The sequence below is a fragment of the Centrocercus urophasianus genome, unplaced genomic scaffold (genome assembly GCF_019232065.1).
Source record: "Centrocercus urophasianus isolate 14NV4802_14NV808 unplaced genomic scaffold, USGS_Curo_1.0 seq_11, whole genome shotgun sequence".
NCBI classification, from domain to species: domain Eukaryota; kingdom Metazoa; phylum Chordata; class Aves; order Galliformes; family Phasianidae; genus Centrocercus; species Centrocercus urophasianus.
In genome coordinates, this window is record NW_024884253.1 from 56,467,642 (window position 1) to 56,492,428 (window position 24,787).

A 24,787-nucleotide genomic window follows, 5' to 3' on the forward strand; every position below is an offset into this window, starting at 1 on the left:
TGCAACCAGAGAGTGTGTTAGCTTCATCTCGATGGCAGACATGAAAATAGACTTAAGTTTCCTTTATTTTCAGTACAACACTGACATAAAAAGCTATAACTGCAGAAATGAAAAAAAAACAGCACCACATACTGTGTATGCACAAACAATTGCTTTGGCATCATATCCATCTGTCCATTCACATCTGTTCTTCATTCATTACTGTCCATAGTAGGTTACCTTTCCTGCACTTTAAGTGGTAAAACGTGATTCCTCCCCTATACTAAATTTACAAAATTATTTTAATATAAACAACTGACACCACCTTAAAAGACAGACAAAAATTTCAAGCAGATGTAAACAGATTTGACTGCCAATAAGCCTCCATTTCAGAAGGATAGAAAAAGCATAAATTGCTGCAGGCAATAATAATCTTAATAATGTAATCTGTAGCCATAGCAGTAAATCGTGCAACTTCAGGCTCAACTGAAGAACTCAGGAAACCATTCCTGATATTTCACTTCTTCAGTGATATTCATCTAATTTCTATAACGTAAGTCAGCCTTCCATTTAATCTTCACATAATGGATGCACATTGGCCAGGTTACAGTACACCCTTAGGACACTGTATATATTGCCTCTTCTCAGCAGACCTAACTGACCTTCTAGAGTTCCAGTGGGGAAGAAAAGCAAATCTTTAAATCATAGCTACAATGCGGCTTCAAATTATGATAACATGATAGAGAGGCCTTATCATCATTAGTAAGTCTGACATGTGCAAACATTTTTCTAAATAAAGAATACAGCTGAACTGGGTAGAAGTTGCAGGGCTCCAGTCCCTCTTAACAGGGATAATTTTCTTTGCTGCTATGTCGTCATGTTCTGCATCCCCAGATTAAGTACTGAGGCTGGTATTATCATATAAGTCTCATCAGAATGAGTCAGAAAAGTTTCATATTATTTCCTTTTCAAGGACTTCATCAGTACCACACAACTGAACATACTGTGGTCAACCCTGGACAGCAAGAACTCACAGCACGCTGCCTGTCCTCCAAGTAGCCACAGATCTTCTGTATCTGAATTAATAAATGTATTCAAGCACCTTCTTGAAGTCAGTCATTAATTCCTCTTAACTGTAGAGATTCATCATCCATTCCATTAATACAGCAACCTCATACACCTATCTACTGCCATCATGCACAACACAACTATACCAGACAGAAGTTGGACTCACATTATCTCCAGAACTTTGAGTTCTTGAAAATGTTCCAGGGAACTCTTACATCAGATCCTCCTTCATTCCCCACCAGCCATGAAAATTTCATAATTTTCTCAATCATTTTCAAATAAATAAACTACTTTTTCAAACAGCCAGCTAATCCCAACCATCATCTCCAGTTTTCTAGTAGACCTCATGTTGTCAATTCCATTTTCTTTTCTACAGATTTTTTACATCCCATTTCTGAAATGTAATACTTGAAATATCCTCTATTCAATGACTTCTATATAGCACAATTTTTTTTTTTTTATGTTCCTGCATGTCAAAATATCATCTGAGATGAAAAAGCGACAGAGAGATGGATAAAGTCTTCCAAGGACAATTTTCTGTTTCTCTGAAATCTCAGCTTCAGCAATACAGTGCTAGGGCTGCTCTTGTCCCCAGCTGGAGAACTTCAAAAGTTTCAAACAGAAAGATCCCATCACTAACCCTACAGGCAGACAAATGCCTTTTGAAAAAGGGCTTAGATGCCAAATACTTTGAAGGGATGCATCCAGCCTACTTTAAAACTGGATACCAAGGGGTTGCAATAACTACTATTATGTTTCGACTCAAAGACTCGCTAAATTCCCCATTACCATTTCCATACTGATTTGCTATGTGATTCCATTTGTGAAGAACATTTGAAAACTGCTTTTGTTCACGGACAAGTTTTCACAAACCAGGTTAATATACAAAACATTTTGCTTTCATAGCAATTGTTTCATTTTGAGAAAAGGATTCTTTTCCAGAGTTCTTGCATTTTCAAACAGACCTAAATCTTTCCAGCCCAAAACAGAGTACAGCAGATAAAGACAATTTATGGATCCATGGTATGCTGCTAATTTGCCTTTATGGTCCATAACGTATTTCTCAATGCTGAAAAGGGAGGTTCAGACATATAGGCAGACAATAACTGCTCACATTTCCTGTTTTCAATCAACTGACACAGGATAGCTGCATTTGGAAAGAAGGTGCTAAAATCTTGGAATATCCCAAGTTGGAAGGGACCACAAGCATCATCAAGTCCAACTCCTGGCTGCACTCAGGAATACCCAAAATTCAAACCCTATGCCTGAGAGTGGTCCATCAACTCCATCAGCTCAGTGCAGTGCCCACCGCCCTGTGCTGCAGAGCCTTTCCCTGACCCCCAGCTGCCCTCCCCTGATGCAGCTCCATGCCATTCCCTGGGCCCTGTCGCTGTCACACAGAGCAGAGCTCAGCGCTGCCCCTCTGCTCCCTGTGAGGAGCTGCAGCTGCCATCAGGTCTCCCCTCAGCTCCTCTGCTCTGCGCTGAGCCAACACAGGGACCTCAGCTGCTCCTCATACACATTATCCTCCAAGTCCTACATCATCGTAGTAGCCCTTAGCAGCCTCTCTGCAATAGCAAACAGACTCTTGTATCCTCTGGGGCAGAGGAAGGGGAAAAAGCTATGTCAGTTACAACTCTGTAGGTTCTGAGACACTGACAGTACTGGCAATGCTTATAAAGCAGCACAGAATTTGAAAAACAAGTTAAGACAAGACAGAAAAATATGCTTCAGATCAATATTTTCAATGCGAAGCAAGAATCCCGTCACGTGTCTTTCACTCTTTGAAACACTCACGCTGAAACCATACACAGGAAACCTGAATGTGAATCATACCCAATGAGGACAAGTACAGACAGAAAAGTGAATCGCTATTTCCCCTCCCAATCTCACCCTTATCAGACAAGGCAAGGCACATCAGCTGTACAATAAGCCCCCTAGTACAGACAATACTAGGCTGTAAAGATCACTATAAGGCTCCAATATTGTTCTTGGAAATATGCTGGCTTTTGATAACCTCCAGAGCACCTGACCTGACCCTAACATAATTAAAGAGCGTATGTTCCTCACTCCAAACCCAAGCATTTTTCCTCAAGTGCGACTGTGAATAGTATCTCATGGACACTTAACCTAATGAATCATGGGAGCTGTAACAACCCTTGATGAGCTAAGCCAGAAACAGGAACTTTGGACTCCAAGCACAATAGCAAATCTCTTTCACCAAAGGTGTGTAAGCAGATTTCCAGGGTAGTCTGAAAAACAGTCATCAATACTGATGTTTTCCCAGTCCACTCATCCCCTTTAATCTATGCAGACTTAGTCATTGCCAATTTCATCTCCTTTGAGCATTACTTTTAGCCCGATGTTGAGGAAGCACAAATATTTCACTCCTTTTTTTTTTTTTCTTCTTCAATAAAATGATACGGTTTAAGTTAGAAATGCAGTGTTGTGCTACAACCTGAAATCTCTTTGAATTTTTCTTTCACAAACACACTGAACAAGGGCAGTATCAAAATTCAGAGGCCTAGTAATTTTTAAATGCTACCACAAGAGGTCTTAATATACTTCAACATAAAAATATATATTAAAAAAAAAATATATACAAATACCAGATACACTAAAAGACAAAAGTCACTTAAGTATCTGAATCCATGCTAAAAGTACAATAGAGATGCAACTAGTGACAGAACAAGGCAGAATACTTAAAGAAAAATAATCTATACTTAAAGAAAAAAACTATGTCCATTGAAAAAGTGCAAACTAAATTCACTAGTCAAGGACAAAGGATTGAAAGTATTTTGTTTTTCCACACAAAATTATCTTTCAGCCCTATACACCAAACTTCTTGTATCACGGGTTTGAGTTTGGCAGTAGTTTTGCAAAACACTTGGCACCGCACAAACTACTTGAGATCCTCAGCCCTGACTCCATAGTTGAGGTCTACACAAAGGCCTGGCTGTGGCAGGAACTTAAAGGTTTGCCCCTTTTACCCATAGAAAGAGAGAAGCAAGGTAAAGGAGATGGCAGCTCATTGTGCAGAACATGGTGCAGTACAAACTCCAAAGCACTGCTGCAAGGAATTCTTCGTAGTAGTCATATGTGCCTTTCCACAGCAGCACTGAGCAGCAAAGGCACTGAAAATATGTAGCTAAATCAATTTTTCTTCTTCTTTGTTACCTGTAGGGGAAATATATTGCATGGACCTAAAGTACTCAAAAGAACAAAACCTGCCTAGAAATGAAAGTTTCCATGGAGCGTGTTTGACATATGCAATGTAGACGTGTCAGACCTAAGAAGGGCACAAGACTAATAGAATTAAATCAGTCTTCCATCTTCTCAGTAACAAAACTCTTTTCTGGCCTCCAGCTGTGAAAGCCTCACTTTCGCAGTTCTTCAACTGACAGTGGACAGGTATTTTTGATAAAACAAACAAACAAACAAGGCTGCACAACTAACATTTTGACTCTGAAACCAGCATTACCATTGTTACGAGAAAATATGTAAGGTTTCACCTGTCAGTGTAAATTTTTAACTCCATGGACTTCCAAAAGCAAAATACATGCAACTGTGAGCTACAAAGAGCTGAAGCATAGATGTGTCAACTAGACACATGCAGAAGAAAACCAGCTCCTGACAACAGTTGAGCTCTGCTCAGCTCCCTCACACCGGAACAGATTTCAGGCAGGCTACCATTTCACTTGGGAAATTTTATTCTTCATTCATTGCATGCCTGCACTGCATTATTCTTAATGCACTGTATTCTTAAATCATTACATGATGTACTAGCACATCAGGGTACAAAATACACATGACAACATATACCTTGAGGTCATCTCTACAAGTAGTTGAAGGTGGACTTTACTGAATAACATGAGTAACCTCTTAGTACTTGATCTGTGTTAAGAGGGTACCAAAAGAAGCAGACAGATTTAAACATTCACAACAGTCACTGTTCTACTTGCAGTGATATATCAGACTAACTCAAATCCACTCTGAGCTTAATATCATAAGCAGAAAAAATGCCTGGAAACAGCTTCCACTAAACACCAATCATGAACCTCTTGAATTTAATTTAATTTTCATTTCCCAAATCTTAGCTCATGAGAAAACTCACAAGCTGCTATGCGATTTTTTTCCTAATGTAATGATGTGGAAGCAAGATCATTCTCACTGCTTTACACCACTTGACAATCCCTAGTCTTACGAAATTTATTTCTAGGCCAAAGTTATTGAATTATTGAAAATTACTCAATAGATTTTATATCTTATTCCAGTTCCAAAATGGCTAGTTACATTTTGTTGTTTTTGATTTTAATTAGGGGTGGGAGAAAAAGACACTTTTGTCTTTTCAAATGACAAAATATTTTACCCCAGAAAAAACAGCAAAAAGTTTCAGCTCCTTGCTGCCCCATCTACTGCCTTGTCCCATCCCCCAGATGCACATTCTCCTTAAGGCCAGGAGAGAAGCTGCCACAAATAAGGCACTAAGTACAGAGCACGAGGCTTTTCGGTGTCCCCATCCATCCTGCTAAAATAGGAAAGGCTGGACTGTATAACTGACTGATGCAAGCTCCTCCTCTCCTCTTATTTGATTTAAATAGCCCTATACATTAAATAGAAGATCCTGAAAGAAGCTGACTATTATTTAACAGTGCTCTAACATGGGTCCTCCAAGAAGGGCAAATAAATGCAGACACCAGTTAAAATACATTATTTTCAAATGTCAAGTGTTATGGGAGTTATGTTCACAGAACAATCAAAACACGATTGCTTAATTCCATGTGCAAATAGTTTTTTTCATATATCCGTTGTGAAATACAGCTGGCACCACAGTAAGGCTTTGTAGTGGAAGGAAACTGATAAAGGCACAAAATAGACTGCATAACTGTAGCAAACAGTTCAACTCCTACTTAAGAAAACTTACACAAATGCACACAAGTTCTATTCACTTCAAAAGTGTATGGCTTTGTAAGGGTTCCAATAATGAAGCTTAAATCAACACTGGGTTGCAATCAAGCAACGGCAAACTAGAAGGAGGAAAGAAATGGTTTCAGGTAGTCAGTCTGATTTGTCTGTTCTCTTCCCCCTCCAAATTAAATCAGAAAGCTGCAACTCAATTAAAAAATAAACCAAAATAAAAATTGTTTCATCAATAATGGTTCCTGTAGAGCATTTTCATTCTTTCATAGCATAAAAGGTTTCTCATTCCTTCAAAAAAACCTAGAAAAAACAGATTCAACCATATTCCTTTAGCACCATGTTTTAAAATAAAAAATACATTATTTTAAGAAAGAGACTTTGTCCATCAACTATTATCAACTTCAACTTTTGTATGAGACAATTAACAGACAGCAACATAAAGCTTAAACTGAATGCTAAATTTTGATAGTGAAAATCATTTGGCAGGAAGAACTACCTTTTCAGAAAGCTACAGAACCATTCCAGGGATCCAGTCACCCCCAGTTTCATGAAGGGCACAAATCTGGCAGACCTTCCTAGCAGCAGGCCACTGAAAGTCTCAGGTTAACTAAATGTTAAATCATAGCTGTCAGTGATATTTAAATATAACAACTTGCTAGAACAGAGGAAAATATACAGTATTTTTTCATGAGTAGGAAAAAACCATCCTAGAGCCAATGAACAAACACTGAGATGTACGCTCACCTAATTTTCTGAATGCAATTAAAAAAAAAAAAAAAAAAAAGCAATTTTAGAAAGCTGATTACAATCAATTTACAATTTTTTCTAAGGCACTTTAAGAGAAGAAAAACAAAAAATTCTTTTTCACATTCCCTGGTTGTCTTATTAATCACAAAATGGAAAATCCAAAGGAAGAATGTTTCAGAAATCAGTTAACCCTATTTATCTATCATTCTTTGATAAACCATCACAACAGAACTTGATAGACTAAAATAAAATATACAATAAATAAAACAGCACACCTAATTAACACTAAAACACTGTGACAACTCAGGAGAATTTTGTAGAAGTAACCTCAACTAATATACCCGAACCACTTGAAGAAACTCCACAAGATGGCTCCAAAACAAACAGAAACTTGTGACCACCAGCCACTGCTTTGGTCAAATTCAGCTCTGTAGGAATGGGGGCAGCCCCTTTTATTGTGATGATCATTTCCCTTTCATCACAATGTTCATAAATACTAGGACAACAATGGTTATTATCATTATTCTCAGAGAGGAATGAGCTAGGAAGCTCATTCTTTGGGCGTCCTACATGTACTTTCAGAGCTTTCGAAGAGTTGCCAGGTAGGAACACACAGATCCTTCTTTTCTCGGGAAGCCTGACATAACACAGAAATTGGTATTATCTTCTTCAATGGCTTCTTTACGAGCAACTGACCATGGAATTACAAGTCCTGAGACACCAACAAGAGCAAGTGGCTCTGCTGCACTCATCATTAAAGCCTGTTCATTTTTTCACTAATTGGAATGCCTTCACAGCAAAATTTGTCAACCACCTCAGTATAAATGGCATTACGCCGATTATTCATGTAAAAACCAGTAGCTTTTTCATTGATTTTCTGTCTAATTCTGAGATTTTGCTTTCTGAAATCAAAGCAAGTGAACAGTGCTTTCCCTCCACGCTCCTAAGCAACACAGGCACCCTCGTAAAAACCACCGTGCAGTTTCAATCGCACCAATAGATTTGGAAGAAAAATGGGCCATTGTAATATGTGCTATAAGCTAACGAGCTGAAATACTGAATTGCACCTCCAATAACTGAACTTTAACATCTCTGAATTCTCAGAGGCGAAACTTGCTAGGGAAAGAAAAACCACAAACAATTGTTTACTGAAAGGTGTCCAGGGAGGTGACATTTTAATTGTTTACTTTCAGGCAACTTTTCAATCTGTTTTTACATGTTTGAAATGATATTTTAATTGCATTGATCCCAGTCTAGCAAACAGCAAAAAAAACAAAACAAGAATAACAGAGATTAATGGAAGGGCACACGTCAATTTCATTACTTGCCACACAGTTTGTGCATAAAGGTCCTCTAAAGCAAGAAGCAAGCCACAAGGTAATAGGATGCCTTGATGCCAGCAACAATATCCACACACTTTAATGAGAGCACACTTTAAACTGCACCAGAGCACTTGATCTCACCAGTATTCTAGACATCTTACAGGGTATGTGTGAGAGCCGGAACTCAGCAAGTTCTGGACACTTGGCCACTGAGTAATCTACTGTATCACAGTTCCACTGTCACCTTCAGGTATTGGGATCCTCCTCTGGAGCCCATTTACACCCCAACACAGCCTGGACATGCAAATTTGAATACTTATATACACAATCTTTCTAATGTTTATCCAAATTTCAGTGAAGTCATGTGGCTAGTTTATTCCACATTTTGGTGATTCGTTATGCAACAACTGCAGGTAAAATTCTGCATTTTTTCCTTCAGATCAAGAATTCAGCACATTCCTAACTCTCAGTAACAGTCACTTCAACTATTCTTGCTTACTCCAACCAGCCAGTGGTGAAACAAAGCTTAAAGAGCCCAAGGAAATGACTCAGCCAAACAGCACACTTAATGCTTCTTCAGTACCAGGTGACACTTGATTCATCAGCAAATACACACTGCTACTCACCTGGAAACAGGGGAGGTTTGCCTGCAGATTTAATTGCTTCCCTTTATATACACACACACACAAAAAAAGGCATGATCAGAAAGCTTTTTTCAAGACTGTCTTCAAGTGTCCAATATGGTAAGATACATCACAGAATCACAGAATTGTAGGGGTTGGAAGGGACCTCCAGAGATCATCGAGTCCAACCCCCCTGCCAAAGCAGGTTCCCTACAGTAGGTCGCACAGGTAGGCATCCAGGCAGGTCTTGAACATCTGCAGAGAAGGAGACTCCACCACCTCCCTGGGCAGCCTGTTCCAGTGCTCCGTCACCCTCACTGTAAAGAAGTTCTTGTGCACATTTGTGCAGAACTTCCTATGCTGCAGTTTCCAGCCGTTTCCCCTCGTCCTGTCTCCACTCACCACTGAAAACAGTCTGGCCTCGCCATTCTGCCCCCCCACACCTTAGATATTTATAGACCTGGATCAGGTCCCCTCTCAGTCTCCTTTTCTCAAGGCTGAACAGACCCAGTTCACTCAGCCTTTCCTCGTAGGAGAGATGCTCCAGGCCCTTCACCATCTTCGTGGCCCTCCGCTGGACTATTTCCAAGAGATCCTTGTCTTTTTTGTACTGGTGAGCCCAGAACTGGACACAGTACTCCAGATGAGGTCTTACCAGGGCAGAGTAGAGGGGGAGGATCACCTCCTTCGACCTGCTGGACACGCTCTTTTTAATGCACCCCAGTAAGCCATTGGCCTTTTTGGCCACGAGGGCACACTGCTGGCTCATGGCCAGCCTGTCATCCACCAGACCATACATGTGGACCATACATGGTCCATAATATAAGCGTTCTGAAAAGCTGTTTCCATACATTTTGACAAGTATGAACGTATAATCACTGAATTAGAAATACTCCAACTGTGCTATTCTTCATAAGCATTTTTGTTTTAGTTTGTGTTTTTTGAACTCCTTCCCCAAAATAGAACAATTCACAGAGGCAGTACTGTAGAGTCAAACAAAGACATCAAACCTGAGGAGAACTGGTTAGCAGAAATTTCCATTTGACTGTAAAAATGGAAGTCCATCAATGAACTACCAAGGTACAGAAAGTGATGACAATGAAAGGCTCATGTTCACAGAAGATGGGAGAAATGGTAATACCAGTAATACAGCCACACCTACAAGCAGCCACCTTTTCACTTAGCAAGCCAAAAATCAAACAGCAACCAGATTTTAAGATGATTCAGTTTATCAGAAGTTGATTCCTTAATTTGTTTCTGCTAAAAATTCCAAGCACCTTCAGAAGAAAAGTCTCACAGTGGAGTTAGATGGGCACAAAGATATGTCTACTCCATGTGGAAATTCAAGAGCTATATGACAAAAGAACAAGTTTACTATTCTGTTTGTGCTTTGAGCAAGTATTACATTTGCAGCATTTCTACTAATCAACTGTGCAAGTCACAGGCTCTTTGGGGGAAGTAAGCAGCACTACCAGCAGGCACTTCTATTTGCTGCCTGGGTCTGTCTCAAGCACCAAACAGAAACACTTGTTCTTCTTTCAGCTTCCACCTTTTTTTCTTTAACCAGTGTTTTTCTTGTAACCAGTGTCTATCTCTCCAGCAGGAGTATTTCAAGTAATAAAAGATCACCATCCAGCTCAAAGTAAGCTTTATGCCTCTTCTCTCCATTATAAGGATTTGTCTTGGAAAAAAAAAGATGACTGTATATATGAAAAGCAGCTCATCTCCACCTTTTTTGTGTTGCAATTGATCCCTAAGCACGGTACTTTATTGTACTCTAACAGTCCTTTATAGTCATTCTATCCTCAGCAGAACATCTGCATTTACAGTGAAAGGGAAACAATGCACTGGTAAAGAAAAAGTCATACCTAAAATATAGTATTTCAGATGTTTGGCTCTTCTTATTTTTTTTTTTTGTTAAAAGCTGATGACAGAACAGTCTGAACAGTAGCTATCTTCCACAGATAAAGAAGGAGGGTGCGACAGCCTATTTGGTTATGCCATGTGCGCACAGGATCTGATCTACCAGGCTATCTCCCACGATGACATTGCATCCTTCACAGAACCAGACATGTCATATGCCCCGCAGCCTCCCACAGTCTGCTGCTTTATTCATACTGTCAAATGGAAGATAAGGTTCAGGTGGGTGGAATGCCAGAGGTAGATAACTGGTTTCACCACTGAGCTCAGAGTTCTGTGATCAAAAGCACCAATTTCAACTGGCCAGCAGTCAGCAGCTGCATCTCTCAGGGATCAGTGTTACAGCCAATACCACTTGGTGTCTTTCATAGAGATCTGGATTATAAAAACGGCAGGGCAGTATTTCAGCATGCTGAAAGGTAGAACTGCTACTCAGAGAGACATTGGCAGGGTACAGAAGCAGACTAGCAAGACTCTCTTGAAGTTCAGTAAATATAAACCCCATTCACCAGTACAGGCTGGGAGCCAGCTGGCCAGAATGTAGCTGTGAAGGCCATGTTTATGTTTTTGACCCATTTAAGTTACATGACTGTAGATGATTGTATTACAGATGCTTGGAACCGAAGAGCAGCTCTCAAAGTACATGGCAAAGTAAGGAACTATTACCAAGAAAATTTAACCTGTTTTCCTTAACTTGGTAATTTGAAAGAAGGGACCCTTATCAGTCCCCACACAGTGAGAAAGAGAGGGGAATGGAAGAACAGATGTCAACTTAGAGTTATGCTGCAATTTCTTTTTACTTTGTTCTGCTTTTCTACTTCTACAGATTTTAAAGATGCTTTGCTTGGAACCAATATTGTCACCAGAGATGACAGCCTCCCATGGAATAAAGCTCTGCATGGCTAACAAGTTTAAAACCACTTGAACAGTCATGGCTGCTCACAGAGGTACAGAAAAACAGCAGCCTAACTTGAGCAATCAAGAACTCAGGGCTGATTTCTCCCCAGAAGGAAAGGTATGTGGCCTCAAAATCAAAATGGGAAGACTGGATGAGAGATTACAAAAGAGCTGAAATGTTGCACTGTCACAATCACAGACAAAAAAATGCAAACAGTATGTAAGAATTATAATGCATCAAAAACAACATGAGTATTATGCCAAGCACAAAAATAAAAAATAAAATAAAAATCAATGTACCCAGCTTCTAAAGCAATGACGTTACGAGGATTTTTGTTTACTTGGTTGTGACTTTTTTTGTTTGGTTGTGGGTTTTTTTTGGTAAGTCATCCATAGCAAACAAACAAACAAACAAACCCAATCAATTACCATGAGAGAATAAATAAAATGTATTTTTCAAAGTCTGCAAGTTACCATACTATTCACACAAGAGTGACAAATGTTATTTACCAAGGACAACGTTTTGTCGTATCTCAGCTATAATGCAGCTCTCGGTGATTAGCAAATAACATACTTGGATTCAGCTAAAACGATACCAAAAAAAATCTATGAATTTAGTGACCTTACTGATATTTACATTGCTTTATAAAAGGACTGTGGCAGTAGCTATGTACATATATTTACTTTTACATATCTTTTATGTACACTAACAATATGATCTAGACAGTCTGGAGAGTGGGCCCAGGTGAACCTCATGAGGTTCAATAAAGTCAAGTGCAAAGTCTTGCATCTGAGTCACAGCAATCTCCACTATCAGCACAAGGTGGGGAATACAAGAATAGAGCACAGCCCTGCCAAAAAAAGACTTGGGGACACTGGCAGATAGCAAGCTGGACGTGAACCGGCAATGTACCCTCGCAGCCCTGAAAGCCAGCTGTATTCTGGGCTGCATCAAAAGAAGTGTGGTCAGCAGGGTGAGGGAAGTGATCCTGCACTTCTGCTCTGTGCTGATGAGATTTCAGCTGGAGTACTGCATCCTCAGTCCTCAGTACAGGAGAGGTATGGACCTGGCACATCCAGAGGAGGACCATAAAAATAATCCAAGGGCTGGAACAGCTCTCCTATGAGGTCAGGCTGAAAGAGCTGAGCTTTTCAGTATGGAGAAGGCAGGCTTTCAGTATCTAAAGGGGGCTACAAAAAGGAAGGGGACAGGCTCTTTAGTGAGGTCTGTTGTAACAAGGCAAGGGAAAATGGTTTCAAACCAAAAGAGGGGAGATTTAGATTTGGACAGAAGGAGGAAGCTTTTACAATAAGGGTAATGAAGCACTGGCACAGGTTGTCCAGAGAGGTGGTAGATGCCCCCCTGGAGACATCCAAGGTCAGGCTGGACAGGGTTCTGAGCAACTTGATATAGCTGTAGGTGACCCTGTTCACTGCAGGGAAATTAGACTAGATGATCTTTAAAGGTCCCTTACAATTCAAATGATATAATTAATACAAAAATTTCCCTGAAATTAAGTTCTATGTGATACACAAAACATACAGCTAATGTTATCTTTACACTGTAACAGTTATGTACACATAAAAGGGAAGTAGTAGCTTTATAATGGAGAAATGAGTTAAAAGCTGTAGAAATTAATGACAGACCAACAAAACATTTTCATCATTATACCAAGACCTCCAGCTCTAGCCTAGTGTAAGTTATACTGGACTTGGTTGAATGCAAAGATTGTTCGCTTTAGTTGGAATTCAATAGATAAGATTCAGCTTATCTACCAGCCTAGACACGTGACTTCTTGAGGTAAAGTTCTTTGAAAATAAATCCAGAGAAAAAAACAAAAGTTCTGATAACACCTGTGCAATAAAAAAGAGGTAAACACAGTTACCACAGCTCAAGGCAAACTTCTCCTTGTATTTTCAACACCCAGACTATGGCTGAGTCACAATAGGCTTTTAGATTGCTTTCTGCTCAACATTTCTACACTTGAAGAAACATACAAATGCAAAACATACAGATTAAACCTTTATAGCTGTATCTATACACAGATAAAGATATAAACACGCTGGTATATCAGGATCTGTAAGTATTATGTTTCATAGAAAGGAGGAAAAAGGGGAAAATTGGGTTTCACTTCTTATTCATAAGACCAGGCTGCAGACAGACTCCAACTACATTGCTGCTGTTTTTTCCAAAGGTTATGCTTGCACATAGCCCACAGCAAATCACATTACATTAATGTGCAAAATCTATGTTAATGCATTATTTGGCTGACTGTTTCAAGTGCACAGACGTCACGTAGTTAAAAGACTGCATTTCCCTCAGCAACTGTTACTTAGTAACCCCCTGCACATAAATAGAACTTTACATGACTGCATGTGTGTTGGGAAGGCTAAAATTTATGCTTCAATTCTACAGGCGAGCCAGAACCAAAAAAATAATGCAGGGAACTGTAAATCAAACTCTCACTGGCTATGTTCAGTTGCCTCTCCAGGCAGGAAGTTTAAAGGGAGAGAGAAAACCTGTACATTAACAGAGAGATACTTCCGCTGCTATACTCCTTCTGGTATATCATCACAGAACAGGAACAGAGACAATTTCAAAGAAGGTAGACCTCAGACAGATTTTTCTGGTATTGCTCATCAACAGTGCAGTGCAAACTTCAGACACAAGCCAAAAAGAGACTATGGAAAGATCATGACTTTCTCCCCTAGAGGTAGTATAGTCTACTAGCTGTATAATTTCCAGGTAGGTCTGGTAGTATAAAATCCACAGTCAAAACAAAACACTAATAAATAAATAAATAAAAGTGAAAAAATAAAAAAGAGACAAGAATTCATCAACTCTAAATATAAAGACATCAATAGATCAATAGTTACTTTGTATTAATTTATATATTTGAACCACATGCATTCTACTTGTGAATTGACTGACGAGCATCCAAATTAGCAACACCAGACTTCAGTGTTTTTGGATCAAGAGACAGTCTTTTCAGCAGACCAGATAGACTGCTGGAAATACCTAGGAATCATTTTTATCCAATTCCTCCTCACTGCAGTCCACTTCCTTGCCTCTAGCACCCAAAAGTTTCATTCTTCCACAATGTCTCTTTTCTTAAAAATAAAAATTAAAAAAATTGTCTTGACTTCTAAGTATTTGACTGAGTTACACATATTGCATTTCACAAATATATTCACACGGAGAGGTGACACATATAATTGCAGTGTTACATTCAATATAAGCATACTGATAAGCAAATACTTGTCACTTACATTTCTGTTAGCAGGCTTATAACCCATTACAAGAAGTCTGGCCCATTCTTTCAACTACAGCATTCAAATAAGCATCTCCTATTCCACCCAAAGAATTAAAAGTCTCAGGATTTTTAATAGATCCTCAAAAGAAATTCTAGAAACACTAGCCAAACAAAGCACTGTCCTCTCTGGAGCTCCTCCTGCATTTTCTGCTGTAACAGGTAACTCAATAGATACAAATTCTCATGGCAAAATCCTGAAGAATCAATGCTTCAAAACATGGGTTGCTACTTAAAAATTTTGCTGTTGCAATTGTACCTCAACACTAATAGATTCACAACAAGCAAGATGCCTTATATCAAGAAGTATCTTGTCCTGTTAGGCACCAGGCACCTTTTCTTTCAAGAACAACAACAACACCCACAAAAGTATAAAAAATTAAAACTCACCAACCAACTAAACAACAGCAATAAAAAACAAAAATTAACCCCACTGAAGACTGACTATGAGAGCTCCTGCAGATATCATTTTCTTAAAGCGCTGAGACCCAGTTTGGCAGCACACCAGCTGAATTGAGATCTGCACAGGAGACTTGGCCAAGTCTCATTTGGTGATTGGGGCAATTAGCTGGCCATCTGGCTCTCTGCATGGAAGAAAGCAGTTCCACACCTGCTCCATCAGCCTATAGTCTGTAGCCTAATTGATTCAAGCACGCTGATCAGGGCAAAACTAGAACAACTTGTCTACTGCTGAGACCACTGCTCAGAAGCTGGGATTGAAGCCAAACCCTGCTCCTGGTGCAGCCATCTCCTTCATGGGCTCCATGTTCAGAACATCTCTAGTTTCAACATACAGCAAGCAGCAAGACTGAATTGTGAAGTGACCAAATACACAAAATTGATTTGAAGTATGTTTTAAGCACTGTAAACTTCCAAATTACCACACATCTTTTATTCTCCCACAATCAGGTGACTCAAGAGCTGCAACATTATTACAAATTAACTATATTCTACTATCACATCATAAGCTCCCCCTGCACAATCCCAGAACAGAATTTGATGCCTGAAAAACCTCAGCATCCCTCCTCAAAGGCAATGATAGCACTTGTTTCCATGGCTGGTCAAGCACCTGCTGTTGAATGTGACTACCAGGACACCTATACAACCTCTTGGAAGGGTACAAGAGCCCAGAGCTCCCCAAACTCCCAGGGCATCCACTGGTAGGGACCTTTTAGCCTCCTTTCCCTCAAGCTCCATAAAACTTTCATTTTCAGATATTCTATCTTTGTAAGGCCTATATAACACAGAATAATAGAATGATCATAAAATAATAATAAGTAACAGAAGAAAATGCCAGAGAAAATAAGGTTTTAACAGACAGAAAAGTGCACTGAAGAAATTCCAGAATGGAGTTATGTTCCCTCTCCTTCCAGGAGGGCTGCAGGAAAGGATAACAAAATGCATTAAGATTAAAAGAAGAGGAAAAAGTGTTAAAGTTTAATTTTAAATAAATATTTCACCTATTTTCTCTAGTTACAAGTACCTTAATTCATAAGAAATTATCTGAAGGAAATATAAAGAATTACATGTTTTGAAATATTGAATTTGCAAGAATCCTAAAGCTAAATGTTACAATTCCATGTTCTCAGTACCTACAAATCAACGTAGCTTCATTTAAGTCACATCTAAATAAAATAGATTACTCTGATTCAGATCTATCTCAACTAAAATACATTAAATACATTTTCTGATTACATATTTGCTTTTGAAAGAAGCTGCAGATTAGCACCATATCATAGGAGAGGACCTCTTCCTACCAGAATATATACTACTGCAGCACAAAGCAAATTATTTCTTTCAGCAGAAACAAACCTGAGTTTTAGTCTTCATTATGCACAGCTTTTGACCTAGAATCCTATCCCATGTGACTGAGCTCCAGAAATAACATCAATCCTCCTAAACATGCTGAGTTTTAGGCATAGCATTGGGCACAAGACAAAGCAACTGTTATTTTACGTAGTGAGCCTCACCTATTGTGAACTCTGAAGCCTTTAACTGAATACTAAAATATACTGATGAATTCTATTATTACCTATTTAAGATACTAAATATATTGCTAAATATTTAACAAATAGATATCGGTAGCAAATATTGAAACATGTTTTATGAGATATTAACTTTCCTCATTCCTTACAGTCCTTAAAATGAGGTTCTGATTCAGTCTCATATTCATCATCCTTCATCCACCAAGCCTCATAAAAACAAATGGGATTTCAAATGGATAAAAAAGGAAAAAGAAAGCAATTATATAGGCTTTCTCACTATGCATGATAGGGCAAATTTCTTCAGCAGTTGGAAGCTCTGGATCAGCATTAAGAGAAAATGTAGCCTGTAGTTCAGAAGGAAGATCAGAACAGGGAGAAAACTCCCTTGGACTAAGCCTGCTCATCTCACCTCTTCAAGCTATGGCAATGATCATGCTGCCTATATCCCTAAGTGGCTGCAAAGTACATATATTCAAATAGACTCACTGTTTTTTGGCTGGAAGATGACTGTTCAAGTGTATAGGTATTGTTCAAGAAGTGCAAATTTTCTCTTCCATGGTGTTTCCACCTTTCAGTAAGGCTGCCTGTCGGCTGCTTTTTCCACTGTTTCTGAGTGTGCTACCACACTGTTAATGATTAACTACTATTTGTAATGCGACAGAAAATCAAAACATGGATCTGAATTCAGATTGTGTCAGAGATGGAGATGCTAGCAGGAAATAGCGTGCTAAAAGTAAAGTGGGTGTAAGGAGTAGGCAGATGGAGAAGCTAGAGAAGGAAGAAAGGAGGTGAAAGACTAGGAAAATGTGCTAGACATTTAGTAAGTCAGTTATGACCACAAAACCATAAATCATTCAGATTTCAACATAACAGACTCAGATGGTATCTTCTAACCAAGACGTTGCCAGCATGTTGGGATTTCCATGACTCATGTGATAACCTCAGCACTACCAGACAGTGAATTCAGTCCTGAAACTCCTACACAGAATGGTATTAACTTAGGACCCAAAAATCGTGTCATTTTTTTCCTTTCTTCTATTTTGATAATAAGTATCTTGTTTAAATCTCACTGGACTTTCTACAGTTTCTTGCCCTGGGTTCTTTTCCACGTATTTTGAGCTGCGTGGAGTTCACAAGTGAGCTAAGTGCTTCTATGCCTCCCTGTATTCAGCACTATTTAAACATACTCTGTGATTCTATTTACAGGTGAATTCAGCAACACCAACTTGAATTATACCCTGTAATACTGTGGGGAAAAAAGAAAAGCTATGTAATTTCCATTGCTGTCTTTTCTTGATTGTAACAGATGTTCAGAAGGCCCCCCTAATTATCCAATGTAAATGGTATGTACCTTGTGGCTTTTAGCTCGTGCAAATGTTCATGTTGTTATGGCCACATCCACGGGATGCTGCACTGAAAGATCAGATTGTTTTTCAAGTTACCTTATCTCATTAATCAAGAACAAAGCCATATTACTTAAAGCTTTTTCAATTTCCTCTTGCAAAATACTTTTTCCTCCAGCAAATACTAATGAACTGTTAGCTTCTGAAAAACTGTAAAGCTTCTGAAGTGAAAAGAGAAGGTACTATTAAAGTGACACTTTGTAATAATCACCTTGTATCTCCTTCCTTCTGATGTCCGTTTCATGTCTGCTAATTTTACATGTAAAGGCACCTTCCCTTAGCAATGCAGAGTTCCCCTTTTCTCATGGCAGAATATTTAGCATCAGATTTTAGCAGCACTTTGGTTTTGACTTTGTACTGATGCATGGTGTAAAACTGTATCTATTGACGAGTTTCACTGACTCAACTTCACAGACAACTACACTATCAGAAATACCAGCTGGTATGAAAAAGAGAAGCCAGACAAAACATGGTTCCAACACGCTTCTTTCCAGCTGATGTCCAGGAGCATCAGAGAACAGGAGTTCCATTAGGGGAATAAGATGAGGACAGATTTCAGAACACACTTTTACTGGGGTTTAATACTTCAACAAGCACCAACTTGCTTAACGACTATTTACAGGGTGGATAGTGATAGGAGAAGGGGGAATGGTTTTAAAGTGAGACAGGGGAGGTTTAGGTTAGATATTAGGAGGAAGTTTTTCACTCAGAGGGTGGTGACACACTGGAACAGGTTGCCCAAGGAGGTTGTGGATGCCCCATCCCTGGAGGCATTCAAGGCCAGGCTGGATGTGGCTCTGGGCAGCCTGGTCTGGTGGTTGGTGACCCTGCATATAGCAGGGGGGCTGAAACTCAATGATCATTGTGGTGCTTTTCAACCCAGGTCATTCTATGATTCTGTGTGCTGGTCACTGTCCCAGAGATAGGAGATTCTGCTGTGGTTTGCCTCCACAGGAGAAGCTCAGCAACTCTCCTCTAACAGAAGAATGCTCTTTACTCTACCTGATGTTACAGACATAACTGTATTTGAAGGTAATATATTACTGCACAGTATATATGTATTTAATATACAATCTTATCATATATAACTACTGGAAATGCTAATTTGTTTCTTTGACCTATCTCACCCAGTTTCAGAAAAGATGATAAAACTTCTTGCCACAGGATAGCACAAACCACCTAGCAGCAGAAACGCACTTCAGGCTTTCTCAAGATTATAAACAAGTTCATCTTCATTTTTCTGGTGTGAAGTTGCAAGAGCAACGAACTTATCAGGCTGCTTTAAAGGCTGACTCTAACCACAGAAGCCAGTTCAACAACCAGGTCAGCTCACAAGGAGGTCACAAAGAACAGGAGGGCATCACACCTCCACCCCTACAGGTCCTTGCTAATTTAAGGGCTGCTATCGTTACACTCATCTGACAAGACATTTACGTAGTTCTGTATCAAAGTTAGCAAGAAACAGACATGAAGGAAACTGTAGGAAAATATGCCACAGCAATACGGCATATGACACATAACACTTTCTGCTAGTCAGTTCTGTAGGCTGGGTGGGAAAATAAAGCCTAAGACCCTTGCTCCTCCCCAGCCAAAATCACAGTGACAGCATCTCTTCCTTTTACACCCATGCAAGTTCAAACAGCTCCAGACTTAAATCAAGAAACAGTAGTGCTTAGCAGTTGTGTACACAACAGAAACACATGCTCACAATGTACTTGATATAATTGTACCTACATATTTACTATTTTACTGTAAGGAAGATCTAGGGAAAATGCTTCAAAGATCACAGTTCATTCAAATCCTTCAATACTTTCAATAGGTGCTGTAGCATTGACCAGAGCTTGTTTACTTACATCTGCTATGCCTGTGTGGCATACAGGCTTTTGCTTTTTGCTCCTAAAAACACATGGCTAATGGTGGTGACTATGTTGAAAGACAGTGTTCTGTGGCTGAGAATTAGCTCTATCAAACAGTGCTATTGTATTTTTTGTATGTGTTGTATGGAAATACACAGGAGGCATTAGTTTTGTAGCAACCTACATATTTAAACACATGACTTCAATTTGGATACATAAATTGGTCCCTCTACAGTAGAGCTCCTTGCCTGTTTAAACACTGAATGGGAATAGATACCATACTGAATGACGGCCTTAAGGTTAATGTTTGATGAAAGATGTCGTATCCTGGCATTCCCAGAGGCTTCAAACAGCACCATCCTTTCAATACCTCCGTGATATCATCTCACTGTCTGAAGTACACCAGTGCCTGAAGGCCCACTCAAGGTCTCAAAGCACTGCTATTAATACAGAATGACACTGCATCCATCCCAGCAAACAGTCTAGTTAGTCAGTATGAAGGTTAAGAAATGAAACAGGAGGATAAAGCCTGCACAAAGGAATTTGCTCAAGGCCAAATCTCAGTCAGTGATAGAATGTGAAGAAAACAGACATCCGTCAAATTGAATCGGTCTTGTTTAACCCAACTTTATAGAACTGTCCTTCACTCTAAGGAAGGGCACTGCCTCTTCTTAGAGCAATATTTCCTTGTACCAGACACTAGTTTGACCAGATTCTGGTGATTCAAGAGAATTCTGCAGCATGCAACTTGTAAAACTGGTTGGTGAAAATACTAATTTCTCTCACTCTTTCTCTATTCTTCCTTTACCTTCAGAAATATATTGACTTCAGAGGGAGTATTTGAATACACACATCAAATTACAAAGAAGAATATACAACTAGAGCTCGTGTTCTCTTTGTTTTACAGCAGAAGGTAAAACTGAGAGAAAAAAATAAATAAACGAGGAAAATAAGAATAGCGTAGTCCTATACAGTGTAAAGTATCAAGTGGCTAATTTTTTTTGTACCTCGCGTAAAAAAAAAAAAAAAAAAAAAAAAAAGCAAATAATAATAATAAACAAAAACAACCCACAAGTATCCTTCGATGCATGGTGTAGGTCTTCAAGCATTCTTAGCAATCTGAGGTAAGGCATCAGAGGAGCTCAGTGTGAAAACCTTTTTGCTTGCTGATTGTACAGCGTCTACGAGGTGAAATATATAACTACTGTACTGCCAGCCTGCATCAGAACTTCACCTATCTCTTATCAGGGAGAGACAGAAAGCTTTCTGTCAATGTTATGAGGAGTAAGGCTGCAGAGGGTAGAAAATCTCTCAACCTTAGCAAGGCAAACAGCAGAAAGAGGAAACAGAATCTGTTCCGAATCAGAGTAGAAACAATTTGACTTATAATACTTGCTCATCATAAATGTAACAATTTAGCTTGAACTACTTGAGCTGAGTTTGACTTAAACACTGAGAACCAGTTAGTTTATGACGATGATCAAATGAATCACTTCAAAACACAGTACAGAAACAAACTAACTTGGCAGTCTAACTTTGCAACACAGAAAGACTTGGTCACTGTTGACAGATGGCCTTGTAGCTTCAACAAAGAATTAGCTGTAGGCTGAGTGCTATGTCATCACTACATCTGTTTTCAGTTTCAGTCTATGAAAAAGCAGTATACTGCAGCTAATTTGGCCAAAGTTCCCCAGAGCTTGACACACAGACAGCAATTGGTTTTGGTTCCTCGGTGTTATTTACAGCACATCAAGGACATGAAACTGGTAGATGATCCAGCATTTCCAGGAATCTAACATGTTCCAGGTGTACACAGTCCTGAGCAATCTATTTACATGGCAGGGCAGCAGCTTTTAGTCCTTCATTACAGGTCACCAGCTTACTTTCCAGCAGTCCATTGTACTATGTGGCACACAGTACAGAGAAATCCTGCTCTGTGGTCTTGCTCATTAGGATAGCTGTTGTTGACAATGACCAAAAAACTTCTTCCCATGGGTCTAAACAATCAGCATTGAAGGTAGAGCCTGTTCTGAGGGGTACCAAAAAGGTTCAGATATTTAGGGATGGTCATGTATGTGCTGAACAGAATTTTCTAAGTGAGATAGACAAAATAAGCAGTGGCAGGGAAGCGTTCTAATGCAATACTTAAAGGCAGGTTTGGTCATTAAGAAAGAACACAGGTCATTAAGAAAGAACACACTTTGTAGTTCAAGTATACCAAATTAATACGCATCAATTACAACTCAGAACAAAGATCAATGAAATTCTGGTCACCTACTCTTCTAATTCTATATTTAGCTCTCAGAGAATTAAAAGAAATGTAGGGCAGAGATGACAGACCACTATTTTTTGTTTTGTTATGCCCAGATATATTTCTGTAAATTTAAACCAAATATTATCACTAAGAACAAAGTTGAACAGTATCTATATTTACACATTTGGCAATGCACTCAGTAGGCCACAAAGTCTAAAACCATCTGAGGTAGAAGAAATGAGACAATCTGCTGGGTTCATTAAATAGTTTTATGTCTCTTACAAAAACTATTAAAAATCTGTGAAATACAAAACAAAAATCTGACAGAAACGAGGTGAACTATATTGTTGCTTTGAAGAAAATATATTTTTCTTGTTATTTAGATCAAATATACTAATTTTCAAAGTATTCAATTAATTTCACATTCTTCTCCATGATAAGGATATACTTATTGCCTGGCATTTTTATAATTCAAGTGAATAACAATGCTTTGAAAGGATAATCACAACATGGGAAGCCATTTAGTTGAGTTTTGCAAATTTACCCATTTGAGAACATCAGACTTTTGTTATAGAAATTTGATGAAATGACTGCTTTCTGATTCTCCATTTTGATTTTGTCATCAAATACCTACATTTACTGAAACAAAGCTTGATGCCAACTCAAACAAACAACAACACATCAAAACCACAGCAATTGCTGTGGCCATTTAATGTACAACCACGAGTTACAGTTCAGTAGCAATGTCTTTAATGTCTCTAAACATTAAATAGCCAACTAGAGAACTGGATAAGCTGCTGAGGAGCCAGTACAGTGTTTGTACAGCAAATCTGATTATCACGGGTTCAAATCAGCTGCCTAAGGTGATACTCTTTGGCACTGCATTTTGGGGCATGAAAACTGCTTAAAGTTACAAGTGATTAACTTTACAAAGAGCTTTCATGAGCTGCTGGCCTTCTGCATTGAAGTTCTACTGCTACAAGCAGAGAGAGGCAGATCAGTGTTTCTACTGCGGCCTCAACAAGCCTCCAGTAATTGTCTCCCATGTGACACCACAAGACTGGTGGGAAAACAGTTCTAATTTGCAGCTATATTGAACAAAGACAAAAGAGAGACTTCAGCTCAAAAGGAAAAATAAAACAAAAAAAAGGTATGGTACATACAGTTATTACTGCTGGTAAGAACTTCACGGACTGAATCAAAATTGATTGGCTATATGGAATACATAATAGCTGCTTAGCCATATATTTACTGATTTAAAATACGTGGCATTATCATTTCCTGCAACATTATTGCTGTCTTCCGTGAGTAAAGGAAGTAAGGAGTAAACTGATCAGGCATTATTCATTTTAATTTTTAGGGGGCTGTTTTATTTTTGAACACTAAAAGGATGAGTGATGGGCAGAAGATATTACCACAGAATTAAGTTTCCCTTCAAAACATTTCTGGTAAATGAATGTTATTTTCATTTCGGAATCAATTTCTGTACATGGCCTCATAAGGAAAAAGAAGATGTGTAAGATGCATGACCCCAAAGTGGAACAAATGCTTTGATGTATTTTTCTGACCAGATTTTGTACTCAAAGAGCCAATCAGAGGCACAAAGAGCGTAATGAGCAATTATGTGCCATGCATTAGGATGTGTACCTGCCACGCCACACCTGCACATTTGGTCAGAAAGAATAAAAATATTTGGTTAAATACATCTGTTAGGTCCATATGACATTGCTGGAACTGCACAAGTCTATTTTGTAAATGGGAAGTAACAAAAAACATTCAGAAGTAGAACACTACTTGAGAGTCATAGTATTTGTACTGAAACCGAAACTATTTTGTAAAATACTGCATAAATATGAAACAAAAACGTATGTCACCAGTTGTCCTCTCTTCCTGCTGTAATCCCTCCAGTGTCCTTATGTAAAAGATGTCAGGGAACTAGCAACTCCATAAATTCTAGTCTGCCTGTATCATTTAGGGATAGCTGCTTAGCTGTGCCACGGCAATTATCTGTCCAACACAAAGGGCAGCTACTTTACACACAGAGTTTGAACCATTATTTTTGGGTGGGAACAGGTGGAGAGAAGTTAGCAATAGCTAGGAACAAGAAGCAACTTTTTTATGCTTCTTTTTTTTTTTTTTTTTAAGATATGTTCTCCTCTTGCACAATGCAGAAACACAAATAAGATATAATCACAAGACAAACAGAATACCACATAACATGTAAAATACAGAGTGCCAACAGAGGCCTAGAAAGCAAATGCTGACTTTAATGAATATTTTGATGGTCCTCATCATTCTACTGGGGAGATTTTTAAAGCTGTACATACTGAGACTGACAACCTTTTTCCATTAGAATTCCCTTATTTTACATGTTTCTATACAGCTTCCTTCTCATGGATAAAGCAAATGACTCCCAGAATGGAAAGTTGTCAACAAGCAAAACATTAATCATCTCATTTGCTCTTTAAAAATTTCTCCAATTTCCTGCTTTTAAGGCTCAAT

At 38.8% G+C, this 24,787-nt stretch overlaps 1 protein-coding gene across 1 annotated transcript in view; it reads right to left on the reverse strand.

Annotated features, from left to right (window-relative positions):
- The window catches only part of LOC122171839 (myelin basic protein), a 106,111-nt gene that overhangs the window by 57,008 nt on the left and 24,316 nt on the right, over window positions 1-24,787 (reverse strand). The window lies entirely within an intron of this gene.